This window comes from Elephantulus edwardii, unplaced genomic scaffold (assembly GCF_000299155.1).
Source record: "Elephantulus edwardii isolate Elephantulus edwardi_28Jun2011 unplaced genomic scaffold, EleEdw1.0 scaffold00006, whole genome shotgun sequence".
NCBI classification, from domain to species: Eukaryota; Metazoa; Chordata; class Mammalia; order Macroscelidea; family Macroscelididae; genus Elephantulus; species Elephantulus edwardii.
This window is the reverse complement of record NW_006399756.1, coordinates 27537172-27546700: the sequence shown is the minus strand read 5'-3', so window position 1 is coordinate 27546700 and position 9529 is coordinate 27537172.

Here is a 9529-nt window from a genome sequence, read left to right as displayed (position 1 = left end):
AGGAACCTCACCTCCTTAAAGGAACTTCACTTCTTTTTCCCATTGAGTCTTTTAAGAAAATTATTACCTTTGCAGCCAACATTTCGTCTGCACGAATCTTTTTGCAGTAGCACTGAACTAGGTGCTACAGTGATGCTGCATTATGAATAACACTGATTTCAATTTGAGTATCAATTTTGCACTTCTGTGGGAAAATCACTTTCATCTAAGATCATTCTCATTAGGAAATATGAAGTGTCTATTTTGAAAAAGCTAAAGTTATTTTGGGGATTTATATCTTGTATTAGGGAACTTTGTTAGCTCAGTGGTAAGGAGTTGCCTTGACAACCCAAAGGCGTAAAGTTCCAATCCACCAGCCGCACCCAGGAGAGAGAAGGGCAATCTCTTCCCATCAAAGGCAATTAACTGCCTCTGAAAACCTAGAGAATCAGATCGTATTGCCACAAGATGGAAATCGGATCTTCGTAGATTTTCCATGATTCCGTTACATAGGAAAAACAGTTATTTACACTTAACATTTATTGAGAATCTACTGTGGCAGGAGGGTAGCTCTGGTGACAGTAGTCTGTAGGGAGTTACGCTGATCACCCAGTAACCACACTTCTTTATCGGGTTTCAATACACCTGTGTGGCTCTCAATCTCTTCTCGTGCTGTTTCCTCATCAGCTTCGAGTGGATTCTAACTTCTTCGTGGTAATGAGTGGGAAAGTGAGTGAAGGAGTGATTGTAGCAGGAACTGAAATCCTCTCACACCTTCCTCCTCCCCAGTTTTATTAAGTGAAAGATTTGGAGTGGGTAAGTTTATTCTTGCTTAATTACCTTGTTATGTACTATCAAGTAGGAGCCGACCCTTAACTGACCTCTGGTGGGTTTTCAAAGGCGGTTATAAGCAGGGGAGGAGATTGCTCAGAGTGCCTTGGGGATTGCAGCGCAGCTTCTTGCCACTAGGCCACTAGAGCTCTCTTGCTACTTACCTAATGCCTGGCTAATGTTGTGATTCCTACAATTGAGAGTTCAGTGCTCTTCACCACTAGAAAATGTTGAATGCAAAAAGAGCATTAAAAATTATGTTTAAGACAAGCACATGTTGTCATTGAGTAAAATGAGTTCTAATGTGGAGATGATGTACTTATTCCTCAAATGGTTCGTGAGTGGTGCAGTGTGTATTTGATTACTAACCTAAAAGTTGGCAATCTGAACCCCTGTAGTAGAACTGCGGAAGAAAACACTGGCAATCACCTTTTGTAAAGATTACAGTCCAGAAAACCAGAGGGAGCTTCTACTCTGACACCTGGGATCAGCATGAATTGAAATCAACTCTAACGCGATGGGTTTAGTTTTGAGGCTTGTGCTTATTTCCTAGGGAACTGGTTAGGAAACCAAATCCCTCAAATCAAATATTCACTCAGTGACTAATTCAGTCCATTCTTGTTTGCAGAAAATGAAGCTAGATTTGGTACATCTACTACTCCTTGTACCTCTTGGTATATATCTAATGCATGTTGCTAGGAGAGACTATTCTTTGGAGAAGGACATCATATTTGAAAAGGTGGAGGGCAGCAAAGGGGAGGAAGACCTTCAACCAGGTAGATTGACATGATGACTGCAGCAATGGGCTCCAGTATGTCAGAGATTGTGACGATGGCACAGGATAGGACAAAGTTCAGATCTGTTCACAGCGTCGCTGCGAATTGTACTTGATTTATTGGCACCTAACAACAACATCAGAGAGTTGGACAATGACTAGGGAGGATAGAAGGAGAATGGACGCCTTTGAGCTGTGGTGCTGGAGAAGAGTATTGAATGTACCATGGACTGCCAAGAAAACAAACAGATTCATCCTAGAGAGGGTTAAACCAGGTTGCTCCTTGGAGGCAAGGATTCTGGGGCTTTGTCTGACATACTTTGGACATGTTGTAAGGAGAGACAGGTCTTTAGAGAGGGACATCATGCTGGGTGGAGTAGAGGGACAGCGCAGGAGGGGAAGACCCTCTATGAGGTGGATTGATTCAGTGACTGGGGTAATCGGGGTGGGTGTGTCAGAGGCAATGAGATTGGCACAGGATAGAACACGGTTTAGGGCTGTTGTACATGGGGTCGCTATGAGTCGCAAATGACTCTACGGCACATAACAACAACAACAACAACACTGCTCCTTGGGAGATCTGGTGAACTAGTGGTAAGAACTTGTGCTGCAATCTGAATGGCATATTGTACAAACCCACCAGCCACTCCAAGGTTAGTTTCTTCCCTTATAATTTGCTGCTTCTGAAAACTTGCTGGAAGGCCAGCTCTGAATAGGTTCTCAACAGCACATAACAACTACAACAACTGCTCCTTGACCAAAGCCTACTTCTCTATTCTACAGTCCACAGAGTCTGATCAAGCCTGAGACATTGATATTTGCAAGACTCAAGAAGCAATGGACAGAGAACCTCTCCTTCTACATGGGGTGGTGTAGGTACCTCAGGGGAGAGGATGGAAAGTGGACCAGGTTGTTTAAAGAGTGGTGGATGAGAATGTGTCTTAGTTATCTAGCATTTTAGTTACCCTGTGGTACAGTACAGATTACCACAAATAGATGGCTTTAACAAATAGAAATTTATTTCCTCACACTTTAGGAGGCTAGAAGACCAACGTCAAAGTGGAGGCTTTCTCTCTACTGTCTCTGATGGAAGGACCTCATCTCCTTTCAATATCCCATGTCCCCTGTAGTTTTCCATGCATATAAGCATCAGTTTTCCTCTATATATGGGATGTTCTCAGCCCAGGAACCCTGGGTTTCAAAGTATGCGTTCTGCTCCCAGCTCTTCTTGATGATACTAAGGTCTCTCCTCTTTTGCTTACTTCTCTCTCCTTCTGTCTCTTGTAAGATTAAAAAATTCCCCCACCCCAGGGAAAGCCCTTTTACCTAGGATCAGGGCATTAACCCGAGTCAGAGTGTTGCAAACCACCTTAAACCACTAACAACTGACTTACTGGTCACATCAGATCACATGGTGGGAGATGATTACATCTTTACATAATTACCAAACCACTTGGCTCAGTAAACATAACCATAGTTGAGTAAAGATAACCACAATTAAGATTACCATAACTACAATTCAATGATGTTAGAAACATTGAAAGAGAGATATAGAGGTGTAGGATACACATGGCTAGACCTTTGTAAGGACCTCCTTATAACTACTTAGAGGTCATAGCTTTTAACTTTTCATCATTGTAAGAACTACCTGACAGAAGTATGTTTATAGTGCATCGTATTTGCATAATTTTGAAGTGTACAACATTAGAACTATTCCTTATTCAGTAATTTATTTTTCAGTCATTTTTTGTGTAACTCTCACCGCAAGACTGAGTTGTTGTTAAGTACTGTTGAGTCAGAACTGACCATAGGAGTAAATCACATGGGAAGAGAGTTCCCTAGGTAAGACTATGCAGATGTGACTATGCAGTTCAAGGCCACCAGCTCCTATGAAGGATGAACAGTCTCCTCTTGTGTATTTGACTGCCTCTGAAAACCCACCAGGGGGGTCAGCTATGAGTTAGTTCCAACTCTACGGTACAGAACAACAAGAACATTAGTTAGTTTGCTAATGTTACAAACATTTTAGACGCAGGAGTGGCATCCACTTCCTAAACAACATGCCTCTGGAAACTATGAACTTTGATAAGTGATAATAGTTATAGAGAGGCTTCAGGCCTTTTATTCATACAGTCACTATGAGTCGATCTCGACTCAATGACAATCATCAACAACAACAATGTTACAAATAAGGTAAATGGCACCTTTTGGATGTAAACATGCAAATGAGATGAAGAGAACACTGATGTAAGTATTGATTGGTTTGTCATCAGGCCAGGCTTGAGTTGAGCAGGCTTAGAGGTAGAACATAGCGATCCCTCCAGTATCAAGAGGAAAGAGCCAGAGAGAGTAGCATGTCCTTGAGGCTTGAGATCTCTGTATGAACCAGGAGGGGACGGCTGTGGCACTGGAGAAACAGACATGGCAGTGGTGCAGACAGAACCACAGATAATGTGGGACAGAGTTAGGGGCTCCTGGCTCACAGATCCATAACACTGAGTACTTGCTAGTGAAAAGGGTGCCTTTGGGCACTTTCCAAGGGAGCTAAGTCTGCCAACCCCTGGGCCTAGACCTACACTCCTTTAGGCCGAGGCTCACAGGCACCCAATCGGCAGAACAAAAAAAAAAAAGAACTTTGTTACCCTTACCCAAGCAGGGCAGAGGCCAAGCCTGAAAGGTCTGCTTTTGAGCAGACCTGAGAAGAGACTGTTCTGATTGAAGAATCATAGCCTTAGTGTTTCAGATCTAAATTGTGACCTATTACTTCCCCCAAAACCAAAATACAGTAACAGCATATGATCCTGAATATTGTCTGTGGGGCACTGCAATCAACTATCAAAAACAATAGTATTGTGAGAGGGAGCGCTAGTGCTGGAATTATAGGAAGGTGTGGCAAGTGGGACATACGTGATCCAGTAAGAATTGTCTTTGTTCTGTCTGTGCTAAGGGTTAGGGCGTAGGGGGACAGGACACTTCCTTCTTGTGATGTTACCAGAGATCAGTACTGTCATATGCATGCTCACCACTCTATTTTTGTAAGACTCATTTTATGTAGCAAATGTGAGATCTTGAAAATCCCCTTTTAAAAAAAAAGCCTGTAACTCTAATCAAGAATTGCATCTGTAAAAAAAAAAAAAAAAAAAAAAAAAGAATTGCATCTGTGCGAAACTGGCAAACTGAGTAAACACTAATTTTTTGCTGCTGCCACTGACTGAAGTAGTGACAGTGTAGTTGCTAGAGAGAGTATTTGCAGGCTCTGTAAGTCTTATAGTGTGATAGTTTCCTAGGTTAGCTCGGCTAGGCTATAAAACCCAAAGCCCAAGCTTGTTCCCATCAAGTTGGTCCTCAGTCATGGCAATCACACACACGCCCTACAGAGGGCGCTTTACTCCTCCACAGGGGTTTCTTAACTGTACTCTGTGCCATTGCTGTGCCTTTTTTTTCCCTAGGCTGCTGCAGCTTTTAGGTTAATAGTAAAGCACAAAGATTTGCTCCACCCAGGGACCAGAGCTGACTCCAACTCGTGGTTATCCTGCAAACTAAATCTTTACAGGACGAGACAACCTATCTTTCTTCCATGGAGCAGCTGGTAGATTTGAACCAGCAGCCTTTTAACATCATCAACTATGTATTCATTACAAGCTGCACTGCTATCCAAAAGGCTAACTGAATGCAGAGGGACTAGGCTGCTAGGCTGTGTTATTTATTAGGTGCCTCTGAGTTAATGACTTTGAGTCTTAGCAACCCTGTGAACAGCGGATGGAAACCTTGTCCTATCTGGGAGCATTCTCACAATCTCTGCAGTGTCCAATCCCATTGTTGCAATCACTGTGACATTGAGGATCTTCCTCCCTTTTACTGACCCTCTACTGTTCCCAGCAGGTCTTTTTTTCCCCCTAAGACTAGTGCCTTCTGGCAACAGACTCAAAGTAGGCATTGAAGTGAAGGTACTTTGCAGTTGTAAATTTAGTCAGTGGATTTTAAGTAAGGGAGATAATTTGTGATTGTATAAGTGGACCTCATTCAATCCATTGAAAGGCCTTAGAGCAAAACTGAGGTTACTTTGAGGAAGAAGAAATTCTTCCTGTGCTGAAGTATCAGCTCCTGCTTAGACAGTGGTTTAGGAGAGAGATGTTGGGTAGAGATGAAAGTATGACAGTCACTGGCATTTTAAAAAGCCATAGACGGGGAGGGTTGGGAGGGGAGAAAAGTGCAACACTGAATGAATGGAAATCCAAAGTCTCTGTAAATTTTCATTGAAATTAATAATAAAAAATGGGGGGGGGAAGCCCATAGACATTGTGTGGCATGGATTAAAATTCAGAGTGAGGACAGTATCCTGGATCTAGCTTTTAAGAACTCCCATGTTTAAAAGCCAGGGAGAAGAAAAGCTTTGTTTTATACAATTGACAAATTGATACCTAAATCTATAATAAAAATAAACCACCCCAAAACAAAACAGTCTAGGATAACCAGTATACGCTTCAAAAGAAAAGCTATGGGAAGAGATTGCACATCCTTTTCCCACAGAGCAGTTGGTAGATTAGAAGCTTCTTGCCACTAGGCCACCATTGCTCCCCTACTAGACATAAAATATAAAGCTTGTTGGTGTAAAACAAACCAGAAATATAAGAGAAAAATCCAAAAATAAGTGTGAGTACATATGTTGTAGTAGTACAGAGTTGGAACTAACCCATAGCTGACCCTCTGAGGGTTTTCAGAGGCAGCGAATAGTGATAAGAAACTGTGCTGCAATGTCAAAGGCATGCAGTTCGAATCCACCAGTTGCTCTGTGGGAGAATGACGGAAAATTTCTTCCCTTGCAATTAAATGTCTCTGGCAACAAACTGCATGGGAAGAAATTGCCTATATTTCTCTCACGAAGCAGCTGGGAGATTAAAATAACATCCCTTTGGATTGATAGCACAATTCCTTACCACTAAGAGGCATTTCAAATCACTGGGGTAAAAGTGGACTTTTCATTAAAGTTTCCAGGGTGAAATGGTTAGTTAACATAGCAGCTGTGGCTAGTTGTTCCTTGCCATCTCCCAGGGAATCTTAAACCATGACTAACCCTTGGAACTACAGCCTTTGGAATGTTTTTTATGTCAGTGATCGATGATTTTGTTGTGTAGACCTGAAGCAATGGACCATGCTGTCCCGGACTGTCAGGTTACTTTGCAAAAACATTAAGATTGATGGTGTGTATGTACCTATTTTCACAGCTGGGGCCCCAAGTTTTAGTTGCCATGGCTGCTTGGTTAATAAGAGGCACACTTCTCCCAAAATTAAAAACCAGGTGCTGTTGAGTGGTTCTGACACATAGCGACCCCATATATGTCAGAGTGGAATTGTGCTCTATAGAGTTTTCAGTGGGGGCTGATTCCTGCCCCCCAGATATAAATTGCCAATATTTATTAGAAAGCAAATATCACTACATTATATACACACACAAAAAAGTGTGGTGGTTCTATTGTGTTGTGGACAAGGCCCTGGACTTGTGAACCACTACTTGTTGTTGTGTGCCACTCATAGCAACCTTATGGACAAGGGCTCTGAACCCTGCTCTATCTTGAGCTAACCTCATTGTTTCTGACACACCTACCCCCAATGCCCAAATCACTGAGTCAATCCATCTCATCCGGGGTCTTCCTCTCTTGTGCTCTCTCTCCACCCTTCTAAGCCTGATGTCCCTCTCCAATGACTGGTCCCTCCTTGCAACATGCCCAAAGTGAGTCAGACCAAGTTTTAAAATCCTTGCTTAAAAGAGAAACCTGGTTTCATGCTCTCTTGGACGAGCCTGTTCTCCTAGCAGTCCATGGTACATTCAATACTCTTCTCCAGCACCACTACTCAATCTTTTTCTTGACCACCTCTCTTTAAACTTTATCTTATATAGTCTTAAGACATCAGTTTCAAGGGAGCTCTGGTGGCCTAGTAGCAAGAAGTTGCATTGAAATCCCAGAGGTATGCTGTTTGAATCCACCAGATGCTCTGCTGGAGAAGGAGGGGCAATCTCCTCCTGTACCAGTCAGAGCCAATTTGACAGGATACACGAAAAGTAATAAAATTATAAAGAAAAAAAAAGACACCAGTGTCATATTTCAGTCTTGTGATCACACCCTGTAGTTTAGCATTTAATTTCCTTGATTAAACATTTGTAAGACCCTTTTTTTTTTGGCCTGGTTTCTTATTCCTTTATTTTTATTGAGATTTTTATGAAAGTTTTTAGAGAACTTGGATTTCCAGTCATTCGTTGTTGCATAATTTCCCTCTGTGCCTACCCCTCTCCCCAGTTTGCTTTTCTCTTTGTTGTTGTTAAGTGCCATCGAGTCAGGCGACTCATAGCGACCCTTTGAAGGAAAGTCCTCAACACTTGTGTGTCTTTCATCCTATCTCCAGGTCCATAGGGTTTCCGGAGGCAAGCTATTATGGAAGGGGATGCCACTCCTCCTTCCAAGATTGTTTTAATTGGGGAGCTCCAACCAACACTATCCGTGATGGGTAACCAGCCATTAACGCATTTGACACATCATTGTCACAGTGTTCAGCCTCATAGCGACCACAAGTTACCTCTGTATGGCAAGTGGACACACCAGGGCTATACGACCTAGAGGAATGTTTGAACAAAAACAATGAAAGACAGGCCCGCCTTTGGCTTGGTAGCATCACTTTCTGTCCACTGGGCCAAAGGGAAAAAAAAACCCAAACCTTTCATTGTTATATAATCCTCCCTCCAGACCACTTCACTATGCAGCTCTTATTCTGGACTCTTGTTTACGCAAATAATACCTAATCATATGTCCTTTTAAAACGGTTCTAAAAAAAAACAAAACAAAACAACGGTTCTCTCCCTCATCTATTTCAATGCAGTGTACATTATTTATCCCCACTTTTCTTAGTTCCCCCCTAAACCTGATGTCAGTCCTGTTTTAGAACAGTGGCATTATGCAGTATTTGTCCTTTTGTGACTGAGATATTTCACTCAGCATAATGTCCTCCATGGTCACCTATTTTGTGTAATATTTCATGAGTTCCTTGTTTTTCAATGCTGCATGATATTCCATTATACATAGTATTCCATTGTGTGAATATACCAGAGCTTCTCTATTTGTTTTTTGATGGGCACTTGGGTTGTTTCCAACTCTTGGCTATTGTGAACAAAGCAGCAATAAACATAGGTGTGCATTGCAAGACATTTTCTAAGTGGAAATAAAAATAACCAAGGACTATTTATTGTCACAGAATTGGGGGTCGGGAGTCCTGTCAGTGATCTTGGGTGTGAGCATTTGTGAACAGGCCCATAGCCTCATCAGGAGAAAGACATTAACAGGTTTCTTCAAGGAGGGATCAGGCCTGGGGGCAACTGTGGCATTCTTCCTCCGTTTATGATGTAGGGAGCTCTAGCACCTTTGTAGGAAGGATATGCACCCTGCCAACACAGCACAAAGGTACTGGTTTGAATCCACCAGCTGTTCTGCAGGGAAAGATGGGCAATCTCCTTCATCACTATTCACTGCCTCTGGAAATTTGCTAGAGGGTCAGCTATGGGTCAGTTCCAACTCAGTTGTTTCTGCTAACAGCATTTATGATGTAGGAGTTCTGTTGGTCCAGTGGTTTAAGCACTCAGCTGCTAACCAAAAGGCCACGGGTTTGAACTCACCAGCTGCTTTGAAGGAGAAAAGCATGGCAGTCCACTTGGGTACAGATGTCACTTTGGAAACCCTATGGGCATCACTATGAGTTGGAGTTGACTCAGTGACAGTGGGTTTATTTATATGTTCTGGATATCACATAGAATTCCTGAGTGGCACAAGTGCTCGGTAACTAGAAAGCTACAAGTTCAAGTCCATTCAAAGGTGCCTTAGCGGAGAGGCCTGAAGATCAGCTTCTGAAAACTCACAATCTTGACAATGGCATGGAGCACAGTTCTCCCCTGACATG